Below are 20021 nucleotides of genomic sequence, written 5' to 3'. Positions count from 1 at the left end.
GTACAATTAGGTTTTAAATGGTTTTTCCTGATGACTGTATAATGTTAGGGAAATACAAATATTATGGATAAAACACCTTCAAAATAGTATCCAAGACCTGCTGAGTGCTTTCCATATGCAGTTTACTCTTCTCAGTGCTTAGCATGTCATCTAAACCTCACAACAGCTCTATGAAATAGGAATTGTCATTACTGTCTTACAGGAGAGGAACCCTAGGGCAAAGTGATTGACTTGAGGCTGCCCAGAGAGCAGTGCCAGGGTCTGAGCCCAAAGATCTAACACTAGAGGCCACCTTTTCACCACCATGCCATCTCTGAGAAAGGGGCCAGAAAATATCACTGGTGGATTTTTTTGAGGTTAAGTATTAAGCTGTTAGAAAATTAGAGAGATGAATATTGCTGTTTAGATACTTGTCATCATGTTTACTTCTTGCTATTAGCATTCTAAATATGCAATAAAAATATGCCATAAGAATTAATGCACAGGTGTCTTGTTTCTCCACTGAGTTCAGGAAGCTTTAAATGTATCATCTCATTATTTTACCTTAAATTTTTCTCAATAAGAGATTGGAAGAAGCCACATTTGTCTTGCTAGTGTAAATGAAAAATATTGAGGTGGTTACATAGATATTGGTAGTAGATATTTGCAAGAAAGCTAATTATTGAAATTATTTTGGAAAACAGTTACTTTCCACAGAACTACCCAGTACTAGGTTCTTTCTTTCTTCCTATATACCTACCATTATTATTCATCATTATCATTATCACTGTCATTATCATTATCATCACCACCATCATCATCATCATTCCTGTCTTTTTCCCAAAAGATTTGAGACAACTGCTTGGACTGTATACTTCAGGCAGAAGTCAATTTTTGCCTCAAGTATTAATTAAGTCAATTAACAAGTGATTATTAAGCATGCATTCCATGCAAAACACTGCATTAGATGCTTTCTAACATTAATTCTAAAATGCTCTAACTTTCAAGAGCCTGCAGTTTCATTGGGTCAACAAATCATATACACAATTAAAATCAAGGACTTCTGAGATAAATACTTTTAAAAGTAGGAAATCGCATAAGAGTTCATAGATTATTTCTAAGTGGGAATTAGGGATAGGTAGGAGGAAAATCTGAGGATGGTCATTAAGAAGGGGGTTTTTGAATTGAGTTTTGTGAGCACAATAAGTTGTGTGTGCTCATGTAAATCTATTATGTGGCAGCTTTGCCAAATTTTCTCTTAAAGATGGAACAGTTGTTTCTGTGAAAAATACTGTGCTAGACAGTCAGTGTAGCACAACTGGAACCACAGCTCTGCTATTTAGTCACTGTGTGATCCTCGGCGAATTCTGTGCCTCTGTTTTCTCACCTGTGAAAGGGAGATGATGGCAAAATCTCTCTCATAGGGTCCTTCTGATGATAAAGTGAATTAATATGGGTAAAACAACCACAATGCTTGGCACTATGTAAAATTTAGCTACTGGGAGAATTATTTCAGTGGGGGTAGCAAGTTCTAATCAATGGTGTACATTTAAGATGTATAGGTATTAAGGCAAGAGTCATTTTGTATGTTTCAGAAATAAGAGGGAGGGCAAAAGACATGCCATGAGCTAAAAACATGGCAAAGGCACAGATATGGAGAAACACAGGGCTTGTTTAATGCAACATTTCCATTTTGTTTTGTTTGGAGGAAACAAAATGATTTAAATAACTGTTATGTTATCATAAGGCATATTTACAGGTCAGATAAAGAAAGATAAAGTTTTTGAGGACTCATGAACAATAAATGTTGAATTCTCCATTTTGCCTTAGAAGTCTTATGTTTTTGATAAGACTATATATATCATCCCCAATACTGCCTACATGAAGTGCATAAAATACTAGGAGATAAAACAGGGTAGAACCCACTGAAAATTAATTGGTCTCTCAAGAGGATTAAAAGCAATCATTTCCTTCTGCCCCACATGTTTATGTAGCAAAGAGGCATTTTATTCTTGGTCTTTCCTGAGAGTAAAAATTGTTCTCAACACTATATGACAGTATAAGTGATTTCTATAGGAAAATTTTCCTCTTTAGCAATTATCTACCACTCTGATCTCATAGCTAATTCAATATTGTTAACCCAGGTGAAAGTGAAATTCCTTCATTTCCAATCTTCTATTCCCAAAGCTAATTGATTTATTTGTATAGGGTTGCTCAGATTTTTATAGTTAAAAAGCCACTTGAAAATCTTGTCTAAATGCATTCAGGTGCATGCTAATTTATTTTCCTCCTTTTGTTAAAATTTGCACAACAAGAGAACAGCTGAAGACAGTTTATTAACTAATTGGAAATTTTGGGCTTGGGAGACGCTTGGGAAGGAACAGGAGGGGAAACTAGCATGATATAAAAGAAGACAAATGTTCTTCCTGACAATGAGATATAATATTTATCCATTTGCCCATTGACTACTTCCTCTACAAAGCTTCTGACTCAGAAATAGACTGGAAATTAAATTAAATCTGTCTCCTGCATGATGCTCTAGAATGGTAAATATATGTATCTTTTGGTATTTGGTGTTTGTTGGCTGATACTGCTGAATTATATATTTCAGAACCCTCTGTTTCAAGTGATAGTCACTCAAAATATTTTAAGCAAAAAAGGGAATTTATTGACTCATTTAACTGGGAGTTTCAGGGTGGTTCTGACTTCAAGCATGGCAGGAACTCAAGTAATATCCTTTGAATTCTATCTTGCTGTATCTTATAACCCTCCTTCCTTTGTGGCCTGGGTACACTTTCTGGTGTTTTTTTCTATGTGGCAGGAAAGATGTCCCTCACACCTGCAATCTTAAATCCTTATGGCTTGAGATCTAAAAGGAAAAGGAAGCCCTTCTCCCTAAAATGCATATATCAGTTCTGAGAGGAGTCCTTGATTGGATTTGCTTATGACAAAGGTCCTCTCATGTATGATAAAAATCTTCTCAAACTTTAACATATATACACATCATACATATCGCTTGATAAACTTGTTAAAATGCAGATTTTAATTAAGCCCACTTTTACATTTGTTGTATTGATAACTTAACTCCCAACGCATATAGGTTGCTGCAGATATCTTTTAAAAAAGGAAGAAAAAGAATAAACAGAAAAAGACAGAGAAGTCTTTTTCTAGCAGTATTGCCTTGAACAAGCATATCACTGAAAACAATTAGACGTGAGGGTTGAAATATATGTATTGCTGAGTTGCAATATGTTTCCAGTAGAAGCAGTCAGAAATCCTTAGAAGCCAAAACAGTAGTGAATGTGGGAAACCAGTGAGGTGGGTATACATTTAAGCTGTTCTTTTTGAGAGCACACAAACCATGGTGACTTTGAACTTTGATGGTTACACAAGGTGCAGAATATACTGACAAAGTCTAGATCTAACATACACCTAATTGGAAATTCCAAAGTCTGGTAAAGGAAAAATAATGAGAAAGAGAAATATTTAAAAGGTAGTTGTTGGGCTTCCCTGGTGGCGCAGTGGTTGAGAATCTGCCTGCCAATGCAGGGGACATGGGTTTGAGCCCTGGTCTGGGAAGATCCCACACGCCGCGGAGCGACTAGGCCCGTGAGCCACAGTTACTGAGCCTGCGCGTCTGGAGCCTGTGCTCCGCAACAAGAGAGGCCACGACAGTGAGAGGCCTGCACACCACGATGAAGAGTGTCCCCCACTTGCCGCAACTAGAGGAAGCCCTCGCACAGAAACGAAGACCCAACACAGCCATAAATAAGTAAATTAAATAACTAAATAAAATTAAAAAAAAAATTCCCTGTTGACAAGAAAAAACAAATGGGAATATTAAAAAAAAAAAAAAAAAGGTAGTTGTTGAGAGTTTTCCACTCAACATGAGAATTTTAAACCTGTAAGATTTAAATCTATATAGGACCTTATACATCTAGAAACTCAAATGTTTCTATGTCCTTAGTGTAGGTGTAAACTAGAAATAAAACCGTTCCTCAGAAAGAGGCAGTAAAGGATCTTGCTTATCTTAACATTGCAGCTGAGTGAGGGGGGAAAAAACAATTCTTTGAAAATCTATAACTATAATCCAATCCTCATACAGATATGTGGTCTAGATTCATCCTTTCCATGTAGCAAAAATATAAACAAAAACCATTAATTTGAGATTTCAGTGAAAATGGTCCTAGGATTGTAATGCCCAGGGAATGCCTGGTAGAAGCAAACACAGAATGTCTCAGGAAAACCTTCATTTTAGGCCTCAAACTTCTCACAAGTCAAGATTAAGTTACATGAGTAACACAAATGTCACAAAATACATGAGGACATAAGGTAACATAAGTTAGAACTAGCAGCAAAACAAACAGACACTTTAAATATCAACATAGTACATAAAATAAATGTTTAATATATTTACAGAAATTAAAGAGGGAGTTGAAAGTGTTAATAGAAGAGCAAGAGACTATTAAAATTTTCTTGGTAGGTAGAAAAAGAAAAAACAGAACACTAAGAAATGGAAAATAAAATAATTAAAATTTAAATATATAAAAATGAATTAAACAGTAGTTTTGACAGAGCTTAAGAGAAAATTAGTGGAATATAAGATAGATCTGAAGAAAAATTTTCCCAGGATTCAGGAAAATGAAAAAATGTGGTTAAGACACATATAAGAGTTTAAAAAAAAAAAAGTATCATAGTCTAATTACCTGGTTCAGCAGTTGATAATAGAAAGATAATGGGGAAGAGTAGAGTATTATAAGATAATGGCTGAGAATTTTCCAGAATTGGTCAAAAACACCAATCCTTACATTCAGGAAGCTCATTAAATCCCGAAGCATGGTAAATTAAAAGAAATTCACAACTAAACACATTATGTAAAATTGTAAACTGAGAGGGAGGGAATGGTGCAAAGTTGGTGGGGGAAGAGAGATTTTTTTAAAGTAGAAGAAAACAAACAAAATCAAGCATGTAATTCAACTGGCACCTAACTTTTTAATAGCCAGATAGATGTGCAGTCAAAATAATTGTCAAATTAGAACTCAGTGAAATTATCTTTCAAAATGAAAGCAAAATAAGGAAAATTTCAGCTAAATAAAAACTGGCAGAGTTTGCATCTAGCAGACCCTCACTAAAGGAAGTAGTACTTGGGGCAAAAGAAAAATGTTTCTAAAGATCTAATATGCAAGAAGGAATGGCGAGCAAAGAAATTGGTAAACCAATGGGTAATTCTAAAAGAATATAGAAGGTATAAAACAATAACAAAATGTTTAATTTTTTGGATAGAGAAAGGATAGTATTGAAGTTGGGAACAATATGAAAATTCCAGGATTCCTAGAGTCTATAGTTTGTTAAAATAAGTATGTATATTAAATTGTGGGGGTAATGCTTGAATAGAAATATAGTGCGGAACTTCCAAGCTAGAGAAGGTAGAAAAGGAATATAAAAATTTCATTCAATTGAAAAAAAGGTCAAAAAAGGAAAGAGAAAAATCACAGCTCAAATGTAAGCACAAAATAATATTGTAGCAACAAGTCTACATATGACAGTCATCATAATAAATATAAATGTACTAACTTTCCATTTAAGAGATAAAAATTGTCAAGCTCTGTAAAAGTTAAAACTCATCTATTTGTAAGGCATACGCCTAAATCTCAGGATACAGAGAAATTGTAAAACTAGAAAAAGATCCACAAGGCAAATATTAAGACTTTCTCCATAAAGTTAGAGTAATTAAAACAGTTTGGTAATGGTGCAGGGACAATCAAATAGGCATGTCATCCCAGGCTCTGCCACTCAGTGGCACTCATGCCAGACTTGAACTCTGGAGCTAATAACAAAAGGCAGAAGGGCAGTAGTGTTGGTGATGGAAGTGGTTGCAGCCACTTCAAGTTCAAGAGTTGCGAATATGCTGCTGCTTAGAGGCAGCAGCAGTCATTTCCTTATCAGATCAGTTCTGCAGTGTAATTTTGAATATTTTCCCTGGAAGATTACCTGGAGTTAGAAATTTTGTGAGCTATCCTATATCCTTAAACAAACAAATGCTCTCCTGCTGTGCTTTGTCACTCAGAGTCAGCTTCTATCACTTGCCAGTAAGAATCCTGACTGATACAAAATGTGCTTCCTAAGAGGAAGAAGAGAAAATCTTAAGGTGCTTGACCCAGGATTGCTAACTGGGACCCTGTCACTTTGATCTTTCCTGCAAAATGAGGGCACGTTTCTGAATTCTCCCATTTTGCAATGATTTCACCTCTTTTATTTCCCAGCGAAATGTGGAAGATCAGGATCTACATTCAGAAATATATCAAATTTAGAAATAAACCGAGGCAAGAAATACTTGTTTAAGGCAAGTTCAGTTTTCAAAAGTTCTTGAAGAAGGGAGGGTTGGTAATTGAGACACATTACTTTTATATTTTAAAATTTTATATTACATATATATTTTTATATATTAAAAGTGATATTCAGTTTGTTTGGAGATTTTTTTTCCTTTCCTTTCCACTTGAATTTTTTTTCTGAAATTGAGGCCTAGTTTTGGTACCTCGACCCACTATTAGTTTTCTTAAATAATTATTCATGTGACTGTTTGTTTAAATGTCTGCTTCCCTGGGAGACTGTAAGCATCAGAAAAGCAGAGAAGTGCTTGTCTTGTTTATTGGGTATTCCTGGTGCCTAGCACAGTGCCTAGCACATAATAAGTGATTGATAAAAATATTCTAAGTTAAATGAAAAATAATGAATAAATGGAATATGATAGAAGCAAAAAAATATTTTACTATCTTTTTTTTCACTAAAATGATAATTTTAGAATGAGTGGTTTTAAATATCGTACCATAGAAACACTTTAATAAAATATATCTGCATGATTGATTAGTGTGAAGAAGTACAAATTGTGTTTTTATATCTCCAAACCAGAAAAATGACTTTTGATTACAGACAGGTTTGAAGTTCTCATTCAAAATTACACAAAAAATTGATTTCATTTCATTTTACATCTCAAACAGGCCCTCTCCCAGGATTTTCTTTCAGGAAGTTCATTATTTGAACAGAAGATTAATCTCCAGAGCTTTCTTCTACATGTCTATCTAGCAGTATCTACTCTAATGAACTTGCCGTTCTTTAGGAATTATTCTTTTTCAATCTTTAAATGAAATTTCCATTTCCTCCCAGGACGTTCTTAATTAAACAATTTATCTGCCTAGACAGTGCCTATTTCTTCCTCTTCTAGGTTGATATTATTTGGAATTTTTACTTTAAAAACCTTTCTTGATATTTATGATAAAAATGAAATTATAGTCAAATCTACAGTGAACCTCCATGACATTGTACTTTGTTGGCATTGAAATGAATGTATGTGATGGTGGGGGCGATGGTGAGAGGAGTGAGATGGGTTAACCTTCACTGAATCTCTCTGTAGAGGGACTGCCTTCCATGTATCTCCCCTAGATCTGGTCTCCTCATCCTGGGCTCCTTCTCCACTGTTCCAATCCACTCTTTCACATTTCCAGACCCAGCCTGATTGAATGACCCTCAGCCTGTCCCCTGCAGAGCCAGAGACATCTGGGGCTTTCTTCATTCTTTTTGATCTATTATTATGGCATAAGCTCTGTATTAGTTTGCTAGGGCTGCTATAACAAAGTACCGAAGGCTGGGTTGCTTAAACAATAGCAGTTTATCTTCTCACAGTACTTGAGGCTAGAAGTCTGAGATCAAGATGTCAGCAGCGTTGATTTCTTCTGAGGTCTCTTTCCTTGGCTTATAGGTAGTTATCTGATTAAGGCCCACCCTAAACAGCTCACTTAACCTTAACTACATTGTAAAGACCCTTTTTCCAAATACAGTCACGTTCTGAGGTACTGGAAATTAGAACTTCAATGTATAAATTTTGGGGCAGCACAATTCAGCCCATAACTCCCTATATCTTGCTTCTTTCAGCTTCAAAAGCCTACTTGTGAATTGTAAAGAAAAAAACCCAGAAAATTTGTTGTTTCTTCTTCTTTGTCTTCATCCTAGAACAATTCCAATTTTCCTTCAGGAAATGATTGAGCAGTAGGATTATGTATAAAGAAAAACACACGGATGACTATTTTAAGACAGTATTTCACTGCTCCTATATTTTGCCAGGAACCGTGCTGGGAACTTCCTAAAATTAATAACCTCAGTCACATAGGCACTGATGGTGCCACTCTATGCAAGAGGAAGCAGACCCAAAGAGAGTTTAGGTCAGGTGTATGAAGTTAGTGACAAGATTGCAAGGCAGGAAAGTCTGATCTAAAACCCAAGCTTTCATTGTAAAGGTGACTGTTCTCAATATAAATCAGGCAAGAACATTGCAGTGTATCTAGACACTATTAAAGACTCATACTGATTATAGTTAATGGTTGAAGAATACTGGAAGAATAAAATGGTGGCCTGCTGTGAAATTAGCATAGTAATAGTTATTGGGAGTCCCTGGTAGGATACTCTTCTTGCCATAGGGCACTCAATGAAGACTTGATGAACCTGTTTCTGCCCTGTGATTCTAAGGCCTTCAGTAGGGCAGGGTGGGAGGGAATCTCTTCCCCTGTACTGACTGGAGCAGAGCTCAGGCCTCTCAGGGCTCTACGTTTTAGTGCACTTTTAGTAGAGGAGTACGTCACTCACTACCCCAATATCCCTTGTCACATTTTTATACTCCTTACAAAACGATACCAAGAGTAGGTGTATAAGCTACTGGTTAGGAAAGAATTTCAATGGATGTTTTCCCACATTTTAAAGGAATGATTTCCTCTGCAGAAAGGAAAATGACCAATCTAATAATTTTGATGATGATAATCATAATGACAATGAAATGGTAGAAATTATTACCATGTGTTATGTTTTGGGCTATGCACATAATTCTATTAGTGAGTAAAAAGATGATCTTGACAGACCCATCAAAATGGAATAAATCACAAAATTAATTAAATTTATTTGTCGTTATTCCTGGCAGATTTTGTTTTTAGTTTTCTTATAACAAAATCAATATATAAGTTTATTTATAAGAAAGTAAGGTATTTATGTGAACTCCAAGTCACATAAATTACTTTTTCTTTAGGAGCAATGTAGAAAATATCTGTTACCACTTTATTATTATCTTATTATTTTTTTTAAATGTCACTGCTTTTTAAAAAAATTTTTATTCTATTTTATTTTAGTTTTTGGCTGCTTTGGGTCTTCGTTGCTGCGTGCAGGCTTTCTCTAGTTGCGGCGAGCGGGAGCTACTCTTCGTTGCGGTGCATGGGCTTCTCATTGCGGTGGCTTCTCGTTGCAGAGCATGGGCTCTAGGAGCACGGGCTCCAGTAGTTGTGGCACTCGGGCTCAGTAGTTGTGGCTCACGGGCTTAGTTGCTCTGCAGCATATGGGATCTTGCCGGACCAGGGATCGAACCCGTGTCCCGTGCATTGGCAGGCAGATTCTTAACCACTGTGCAACCAGGGAAATCCTATTATTATCTTATTAATAATTAAATTTTAACCAAGAGCTTGAAAAGTACACAGTAATGCAGTGATTTATTTGCTAGACCAGAGGCTACAGGAAGAGGAGTCTAAAGTGAAAGTGAAGAAAATCATGCAGGGTGAGATGGGGAGAATGTGGGAATAATAAGAGCCTGGGGATTCTGAACTAAGAGTTCAAGGTTCTGAGACTATTAAGGAGAGGTTGAAGGTTTGGGCTTACTTATGTAATAATAGAAGAGGGATGTATAAAAAGAGTATTCTGGAGGTATGAGATGTGTACACCACCTCCAACATAGATGAATTAAAGATGGGTTTAAATTACAGGTTTTAATTAATTTTAAAGAAATTTTCCAAGTTTAAAGTTGCAAAATCCAGATAAAGGTTAATAAAGGAAGATCATTCATTAACTCATCTAACTAATGTTTGTTGAGTGACTTACGTACACGCCAGTGTTTAGACATTGGATGTACATCAATAAATAAGAGCGAGATACTCATTGGCCTTATTTATCTTTATAGTCTTGCAGAAATTAAATAATCTTCCTGGATATCCTAATGAATAGAACAGAGGTCTTCAATTAGATTAGTACTTTTGAATTCTGAGGACTCACCTGATTAAATCTAGAAGGGAATTTGCCCTGCCTGTTCTCCCAAGTTTGCTGCTATTTTTGAAGTGTAGAAGAGAAGAACCTTTTTTTTTTTTTTTTCCATCTCACAAGGGAGTGTGGGCAACATTTCCATTCACACTGCCTCAAAATTTCAGGAAGTTTTTTTTTTTTTTTTTGGTTGTGTTGGGTCTTCGTTTCTGTGCGAGGGCTCTCTCTGGCTGCGGCGAGCGAGGGCCACTCTTCATCGCGGTGCGCGGGCCTCTCACTATCGTGGCCTCTCTTGTTGCGGAGCACAGGCTCCAGACGCGCAGGCTCAGTCGTTGTGGCTCACGGGCCCAGTTGCTCTGTGGCATGTGGGATCTTCCCAGACCAGGGCTCGAACCCGTGTCCCCTGCATTGGCAGGCGGATTCTCAACCACTGCGCCACCAGGAAAGCCCATCAGGAAGTTTTTAACAAGAGCTCACTTGGGGCACAGAACTTGAGCATAAGACAAATAACTGCTTTCTGTGGTAGTTAGGCAGAGCGTCCGTTTCTTATGTACCTGAGAGCCAGTGGGCTGCAGAAGAGGAGCGGAGGACTGAGAAAGGTAAGAAGAGAGAGGAAGAGGTGCCAAGGTTAACAGAGAGAGGTAAGGGATCGGCGAGAGGGAGGCTCTATGCTGAGGCACCTGGGCGGTGGCGTGTGCATTTTGCAAACAGATGAGTGTAAGTTCTTAGGTTGCCTGTGATGTTTATCCCTTAGCAAGATGATGATGCTCATTTTGGGAGACTTTCCCAATTTCCTATTTCAAGAAGGTGTCTTCTGGCAGGCAAATTGTGCATCTACTATTTCTCCCACCCTAATACTTGGGAGGCTGCAGTGCCTATCTCTGCAAGAGTTCTAATGTCTACTACTGGGCCTTCTTAATACTCACTTGCAGACTGAGTCCAACTCAGGTCCTACCACCAAGGCCTCCAGCTTGGGGAGAATGAGTCTGCTCTCCCCTGTGCCTTTTTCAATTAAGTGGGCTCCTTCATTGTCTCTTGTGACCAAACCCTTATTTGTAATAGAGTCCTGGTCCTAATAGTTGTCTACTATCTCAGTGCCTTGGATCCTAGCTTGCTCCTGGGACTACTTTGTCCTTTCTCCTTAGAACTGCAGTTCCCATGACTGGTCACTATTTTCTTCCATTAGGTCCCCCTGATGCTCAGTGCATCTCAGCTGTGGGTTTTTTACGTGCTGGAACAGCCCCCTGACATCCTACAGTCTCACTGATATGTAGTGCTGCCTGTACTTCTGTCCTTTTTTGGTAAAGAAGAAGTTGGGAAATAATCCTTAACTCATCAGAGCCTTTCCCCCTTTATACTCAGTTTGTAATGATGCTAATTCTGGTTCAGTGGAGTTGTGGAAGTATTAAACATGATTAATGTTTACTGTGTGTACAAACCATACATTTGGAAGCTATCTGTGTTGGTTCAATATGTTTACCTCTGAGAACCGTATAAGATCATGGGAGAAAGGAATGCTGGTTCAGAATGTTGAGCATGAATTAAGAGGTGACAAAATACCTTGAATAGTAAGAACCACCTGTCAATGCAGGTAAATTGAGAAGATGGGTTCAGTTGGGCACATGGGTCGATAAAGATCATCTGCTACTCACTCTGATCACTGGGACCACAGGCCAACTTGTGGCTCTTAGAAGAATGAATAAATATTTTGAGAAAACCTCTTTAGGATGGAGTAATTCCATGGTCTGCTCTCTCTCAGGCTTCTGTGAGGAGCAAGTCTGCTATTCCCTGTCTGCTTGGACCCCGGAAGCTCTGTTGTGCTGGGACCCGTCCAGCTACCCTTGGGGATCTCTAGCCTTTCATAATTCTAAAGTTGAGGCTTCATTTTGTGCTCTGGTAATTAGAGGTGCAAGAAAGAAGGCAAAGGCTTCAGCTTTTTCTTCTGGGTTCCCCTAAATAGCCTTAGGGCCAAACTCTCCCTTTGGAAGAATGAGAAAGGAACTTTAATTAGAGTTTTGAAATGCAAATCCGACTCACTTTGCTTGCCACTTGAGTGTCCTGTCCCAGCACTATCCCATAGCCTCCTGATGGCAATTTCTCTGCTTGTATTTTGGAGTATAATTTATCAGACTAGTTAGTATATTTTATTCATTGATTCATTTAATTTAAAAATGCAAACATTTATTAAGCAGCTGTATTAGTTGAATAAAGTCAATACAGTCCCTGATTTTAAGGGAGGAAACTAACAGATAAACCAGTAAATGGCATAAAGTGATAGGTCATGATAAAAAATATATATAGGATGAAGGAATGGGGGCAAAAGGAAGAAGGGTCAGATGCCAGAGTTGAAATTACTTTGGGGTGAGTTTTGAAAATTCCCTAAGTCAGTCCCAGTGCCCACTAAGTCCTGGCTCTAAGACTTGGGCCCGGCCAAGCCAGGCTTGCTTCCCATAACAAAGTCCCTTGGCCTCTCGGATTAATTGTTCTTGTCCACAAAATAGCAAAGAAACATCACTCCAAAGTTTTTGGTTATCTTCAGCTTGAGGCTTTAATTAATCAGGTTTTTGCTGATTTATCATAATCTCAAGCAAGTGCCAGAAAAACATCACCGTGAAATGGAAAGTCAAATTTCTTTGCTCAGAATTCACAGAAGATTGAAAGTTATAAAGAGGCAGCTTAGAACTGGGCTTTGCTGTGTACTTAGGTTTCATCAATTTGAGAATGAGGGTGCTTCACTGCTATTTAAAAGCAGAAACAAAAACCTCACCTGCTACTTGCATTTTAAGAAACTGGCATTCAACATGTTTTTGGGAATTGACATATGGCTTAATTTTCAGTATTTCAGCAGCTGTGCCTCTAAGGGTTGTCTGGAGATACAGACAGTCGCAGTGGTTCTACTGCAATAGTTTTTCAAGCATTTGCTGCCAGAACAGTAAGTCCCCTACATACAGACCTTCGAATTTCTAACTTTCAAAGATGTAAACTGCGTTAACATGTCCAATCACGTAAGTTAGTTCACGTGTCTGGCGTGCATTGTCATGTGCGTGCATCTTCCACAAGTGGTTGTGCTTTTGTGTACTTCACTGTACAGTACTGTATAGAGCACAGTAGTACAGTGTCTTTATTTCAAGCCCAGCATGTCCAGAAGCGAGTGTAGAAGCAGCAGTGATGTAGCTGTTACTGCTAAGAAGTGCCAAGTGATAATAATGGAAACAAAAGTGAAAATAATTGAGAGAGTGGAGTGAGGAGAAAAGATGGTAGACATTGCTTGTTCCTTTTTCTTTTTTTTTTTTTTTTTTAGCATCTTTATTGGAGAATAATTGCTTTACATTGTTGTGTCATTTTCTGCTGTATAACAAAGTGAATCAGCTATATGTATACATATATCCCCGTATCCCCTCCCTCTTGTGTCTCCCTCCCACCCTCCCCTCTGGGTAGTCACAAAGCATGAGCTGATCTCCCTGTGCTATGCGGCTGCTTCCCACTAGCTATCTATTTTACATTTGGTAGTGTATATATGTCCATGCCACTCTCTCACTTCATCCCAGCTTACCCTTCCCCCTCCCCGTGTCCTCAAGTCCATTCTCTACGTCTGTATTCCTGTCCTGCCCCTAGGTTCTTCAGAACCGCTTTTTTTTTTTTTTCAGATTCCATATATATGTGTTAGCATACGGTATTTGTTTTTCTCTTTCTGACTTACTTCATTCTGTATGACAGACTCTAGGTCCATCCACCTCACTACAAATAACTCAATTTCGTTTCTTTTTATGGCTGCATCGCTCGTTCTTATAACATTGAACTCCTTGCTGTGCAACACGAGGAGCTTATTAATGAAGACCTGATGGAATTGGAGGCCCAGAAAAAGGACAAAGAGAGATAAGTGGATGAAGAAGTAACTGAAGACCTGAAGAGATTCACGATGCAGGAAATGGCAAGGGGATTTTCTTTACAGTATTATAGGATATATGATGTTATTGGTTTTGGGAAAGAAAATCATTTTGCCTCAAGATTGGAAGTGGGTCATATTTTCAAACATCTAATGCATTTGGTCTCACCATTTTCCCTGAGTTTGGCAAAGCTTTGAGAAAGATCAAACCAACGTTGTCACAAATGGACAAATGGCTATCAGTGACCCAACAATAAAAAGTTTTAGGTCAAGAACAAAGTCATCTTGAAAATTTTTCTCAGTCCTCTTCAACAGCTAGGTTTCTTAAGGAGAGACACTGGTAGCCAATTTTAAGAGTGGCTTGGTAGAGAAATTTATTACCATTATTCAAATGCTGTCATCTCATTTTACCCTCATGTGAACTGTATGGTATGAGTTGTATTATCTCTGTTTAGTGAATGATGAATTCAAGAGCAAATGAAATTAGGTGGCTTGTATTACAGTTTCAGAGAGGTGATATGGGGCAGAGCTGGGACTTGACTACACCAAACCCCCGTGGTTTTCATTAAACCACTCTGCAGTTGTGCAACGAATATTGTAGGCTCCTTGAAAACAAGTGATTATTTTTAGCATTTTTTTTCCTTTTGAACCAAATGTCATTCTGGGAGTGGATGGTTTGATTTCCTCAATTTATGGCATTATTCTCTAGAGATGTGTAGGTAAAAATACCAAAGAAAAGCCAAAATATGGAACTATAAAATCCCACTGACTAACATCTTATAAAGTACTTTTTAGACTGTGGGTTAAGGATTAGATATTACCCTACTTGCAAACTATGAAGTTAGCCTGCCACAGTTTCATAGAGGCTGGTAGAAGACACAGATTTCTCAAAGCAATAGCAATAGCCAAAGCATCAACATTCTTCATGTCATTTCTCCAAGTCCCAGTTCTTCCTGGGTGATACCAAGAGGACCAGATAACACCTGTGTATGCAGTGAGTTGCACTATAGGATGGAACTTTGAGCTTAGAAAGCCCAAATCTTCTGTAATGCGGTAGTAAGCATGCTTGCCTTTTACTCCAGAGGAAGACACTATTTTATCTTCTTAAACTGTTCACTCTACAAACATTCTTAAAAAGAATGTTATGGGAAGCAAGCCTGGTTTGGCCAGGCCCAAGTCTTAGAGCCAGGACTTATCGGGCACTGGGGTTGACTGGGGTATTTTCAACTCACCCCAAAGTAATTTCAACTCTGTCGTCGAGAACAAAGGGCAAGTGAGCAGCTTGCAAGATGGTAGATAAACGAGAGGTCCATGGAGAAGTGTCTCCCAGTACATACTCAACTCCTTTATATGTTAAGAGGGTTCTGCGCACAATTTCAACTCGTGTGTGTGTGTGGGGTTTCCCCACACCATCCAACAAGCGATTCTCTGACACCAGCTGGGGGTCCTTCAATTCAATGCAATTCTGACACTACATATCCGGAGATAGCATCAGATTCTACAGATCCCACAGTCCCACAAGACTACTCCCCGCTTCAGATGCCAATCTCAAGCCCAGGTTCGACTGCCTGGCTATAAATCAGAGGTTCCTATGACTCCCTCCTTGAGATCGATTAATTTGCTAGAGTGGCTTACAGAACTCAGGAAACCCATTTACAGTACTCACTAGATTACCAGCCTTATTACAAAGAATGTTAGAGGATATAATCGACAGCCAGGCGAAGAGATGCTAGGGCAAGGCATGGGGAAAGGGCTCGGTGCTTCCTTGCCCTCTTCAGGTGCACTGCTCTCTCAGCACCTTCTCGTGTTCACCAGCCCAGAAACTCTCCTAAGCCCCTCCTCTTGGGTTTTTATGGAGATTTCATTCCATAGGCACGATTGATTAAATCATTGGCCTTTGGCAATTGATTCAACTTCTCATCTCTCCAGCTGTCGGGGGTGGGACTGAAAGTTCCAAACCCCTCATTACATGGTTGGTTCTCCCGGCAATCAGCCCCCACTATCAACTTCTTATTCTTCAGATCTCATCAGTTTAAACGTTCCTTCTTCAAGGAGACCTCTCACTTCCTATTAGTCCCCCCAGTGCCTGGAATAGTTGAAAACTCTACCTTATGTGTAAGCTAACATGTTATCCTGCCACACTTTCATAGATACTGGCAGAAGACTCGAGACTCATGGGTCAGAGACAAAGGTCTTTATTGTCACCAGACCAAGTTCATTTGCCAGACATGCAGCAGGCCAGATGCTGAAAAGCCAAGGTTTGCAGCAGAGAAAGAGTTTATTCACAAGGCAGCCAAGTGAGGAGATAGGAGAACAAACCTCAAATCTGCCTCCCAGATGAGGTCTAGGGATATTTAAGGGATAAAGGGGCAGGGTGATCTGAGGCATGGGGAAAGGTGATTGCAGGTAAGAAAAGCGAGGTAATCAGTGGTCTGCGCAAACGTAGTCAGGCTTCATGGCTCCTCACAGGACAAATGTTCAGAAAATGGCAGCATTCGCGTGCTCTGAGTGTGGAGTTTTTGGCCCTTTGTCAGCAAAAAGTCATTCATCAGACACTCACACAGGCCCACTTGAATGGTTGGTGGTCTCAACTGGTCTGAACTGGGCAAGAACTAGCTCCAAGTTCCTGAAAAACAACTTAAGCAACCATTGCTATAGTGACCCATATGTCAGGGGTGTTACCTATAAGGAAGCTAGTGCAAGTTTAGTTTAAAATCAGATAAAAGCAAGTGACTAAAAGCCAGCGAGGCAGGTTAGGTTTGGCAGGCTTAATCAGACTTGCCCTCAGCTTCATTATCACTCACAACACAGCAAGCAGCAGAGCTGTGTGTTCTCATCAGTTCCCCTTGTCCCTGAAGTCTCAGGGAGATAGCAGTGGAGGTCAGTGTGTACACATAGTGGGTTTGCCTCACAGCTGAGGAAGCGTGTGCTGGAGAACCTTGGTCTTCTAAAGGGGACTGCCAGCAAACCTGCCCATCCTTTGCCATGGAGGGAGACATGGTCTTTGCTGTACTGGTAGGAAACAAATCTTCCCTCTCTCTGGAAGGAGGCACTGTCTTCTGAGGCTGCTTACTATACAACATCCTTGGAAAGAAAGAATGAAACAAAAGCTAACAGAAGATGTACATAAACGTGAGAGACCCATGGGGAATGGTCTCCCAACACCCTGTCACTACCTCATCTAGATTATGATAGGTTTCCCTTGTTATAAATTCTTACAAAACTCTGTTTTCTGTTGATAGCACTTATTCCAATTACATTTAATAAAGTGCTAGTATAATTAGTTGTTTTATTTATGTCTTCCTCACTGGATTCAAGTTCCATGTGGGTAGAGGCCGTATTTTATTTGAATACTAAACACCTCAGCCTTAGCAAAGCCTACATGAGGTGTTCCATAGATGCTCGTACAATGATGTAGAATGATGAATGAACATGGTTGGGGCCTCTCTAAGGACTGGAACCTCCTATGAGAGGCCTTCCCAGATTCCCTGGATATTGGTTTGGTGTCCTTTGAGCTTCTGTCCTATCCTATGTGTTGTCCTATCACAACATTCACTGCACGATTGAAATGATATCTTTATTTCTCTGACTTGTTTACTCAACTTTGAGCTTCTCCACAGCAGAGTCATCATTTCTTCCCCAGTGGCTAGAACAATGCTTTGCATAGATTAGCAGCTTAATGAATATGTACTTTTATCTATACAGACCTAAAGCTCCACATTAAGATAGCCTTATACATTAAAGCCTTATACATTAAACTGCTTTTGCAGCTCATTTCCTAATGTCCTGTAAGAAAAGGGATAAATGAGTTACAAATCTAAAATTACACCATTTTGATTCAATGTTTGATCCATACTTAACCCAAAGAGGAAAAAAGTTGGTAGCTTATTTGAACAGCAGTGATTATTTGGTTTGGGATTATCACACCTAAATCAAATAAACATGATCACCAGTTTAAGATGTTTTACTTTTCTTATATGTCTGACATTTTTAGTGTTGTTTAGAATATTGAATTAGAACAATTCTTATTTTATTAAAAGAAGGTGGCAGCATAGCTTAGTTGAAAGTGCGTGGGCTTTTGAATCAGAAAAACCAGGGATCCTGGCTTGGTCATGATGAATTCAGGTAAGTTATCATACCTCTCCTGATTTCTCAATTCAAAAATACGAATTGTTATATGTATTTCATTGTGCCAAGAAATGGACATTACATTTGTCCTTTGTTTTGGAAACACATCTATGCCCTATCCCTTTTGACATTTGGGAATTCTTTACCTTGCGAATTTTGGCAGGTGGCAAAGACCTGCTTCCCCTGTAAAGCTGGAGATGACCTGGATACTCGGGCACAGGCATGTGACAAAGGGTCTGACAGTCAGATTCACCCACTCCAGCTGTTGATTCTGTGTCTAATGACCCAGTAGAGGCGCTCCCTCCATGTTGCTCTTTCCATCAACAAGGGCATTAGCCATGCTTGACAGGCTTATTCCTTGGCACAGAAATGACAATGCAGGGCTCAATGCTTGACGGTGGCTGCAATATTTTCTTCGTCACGTCAGTCCTACGGCACAATTTCAAGCTTTGTTCCCGGAAGCTCAGCCTCGAGCCTACGTCCCTAGTACTCTCCGGGGTTCTGGGAACTACGTGATATCTTTAATCTCATTGTCCACCTACTCAGTAAGAGTCAGCTTCTGTTGCTTTAATCTAAAAACCTCAATCAGACATTATGGCCCCAGCTTATGAAGGTCCAGTGGCTTTGGCAAGTGAGAGTCAGGCCAATTAGCTCAGGTCAGGGCAGGGTTGAGAGGCTTCCAACAAGCCTAGAGTCTGGGGCCTTAAGTACCTGATGCTCTGAGCACTGTACACAGTTATTTAGCTTCAGAAGAGTGGAAATGAGGCAGTCGATGATTCAAGCAAACACGCATGTTCTTTCCTTTGACTTTTTTTTTTTTTTTTAGGGCATTTGGTCTGACTTCATGCAGAATTAACTCTTGTTTCCTTCACTTGCCAAAGGAGCATGTGCCAAGGGTGTTCAATAAAGTATGAAAAGCTGTTCCTCTAAAAAGCAAGGAACAGCCAGTTTGGGGGACACATCAGTCCCTCAACTGAAACAGAAGCATTTGCAAAAATCCTAAAATTTATAAAACTTTGGCACCAAATTTCATCATAATGGCATTATTTCATTGTAATGTATTTTTTGGTGGAAGTAGGTTTTCTGATCATAAGCATTAAAACTTTACTTTCAGAGTTAGCCTTTAATTTTGCTTTTAAAGACTTTCTAATTTTCCCCAAACCACAAAGAATAAAAAGCTATAAAAGAAGTCCTGCACAACTTGGTTTTAAAGAAAAACAAAGGATAATATGTCTTTACGAGCCCGGGGCTTAAAGTCATTAGTTTCTTATTTCTGCTCCCCGAACTTGCCCACTCCCCAGCTGTTTGATTGGCTGGATGCTTATACCCTCCTTACCTCAGTTTCCCCATTTGTGGGAGTGGGTCATAAGACTTGCTTCCCAGGGCTGTTTTGAGGACAAAATCTCAAAGATTGTATATACTAGAGCCCCTGCCTGGAGACTTGACACAGGAGGATCTTGAAGAGGATGAATTGATTTTGATTCTGAAACTATTCTGACATAATTGAAGATGAACTATAGGCCAAAGATTTTATATGGTGAAGGGGAGAAATGTTAGGTTCTTCTATATTGCAATTAATGTCAATTTTCAGGAAATTGCTCTTTGTGTTATTGGTATTTTCTCATAATCTTAAAAAAAAAAATGAACACAAAATGATTGCTCCAAATCGTTATTAGGGAGAGGAATCTTTTTTTATAGGAGTATCAGATTTGGGGCGAAAGGGAGAGAAGATTCAGATTGTGATAAATCAGGGCTCCATAAGCCTAAATTTGTTTCTTTTTTTAAAATTTTATTTTATTTTTTTATACAGCAGGCTCTTGCTGGTTATCTATTTTATACCTATTAGTGTATATATGTCAATCCCAATCTCCCAATTCATCCCACCACCATCACCCCTCCCCCGCTTTCCCCCCTTTGTGTCCATACGTTTGTTCTCTACATCTTTGTCTCTATTTCTGACTTG

The sequence above is a fragment of the Eschrichtius robustus genome, chromosome 3 (assembly GCF_028021215.1).
Source record: "Eschrichtius robustus isolate mEscRob2 chromosome 3, mEscRob2.pri, whole genome shotgun sequence".
Classification (NCBI taxonomy): Eukaryota; Metazoa; Chordata; class Mammalia; order Artiodactyla; family Eschrichtiidae; genus Eschrichtius; species Eschrichtius robustus.
Note: the sequence above shows the minus strand (reverse complement) of the source record.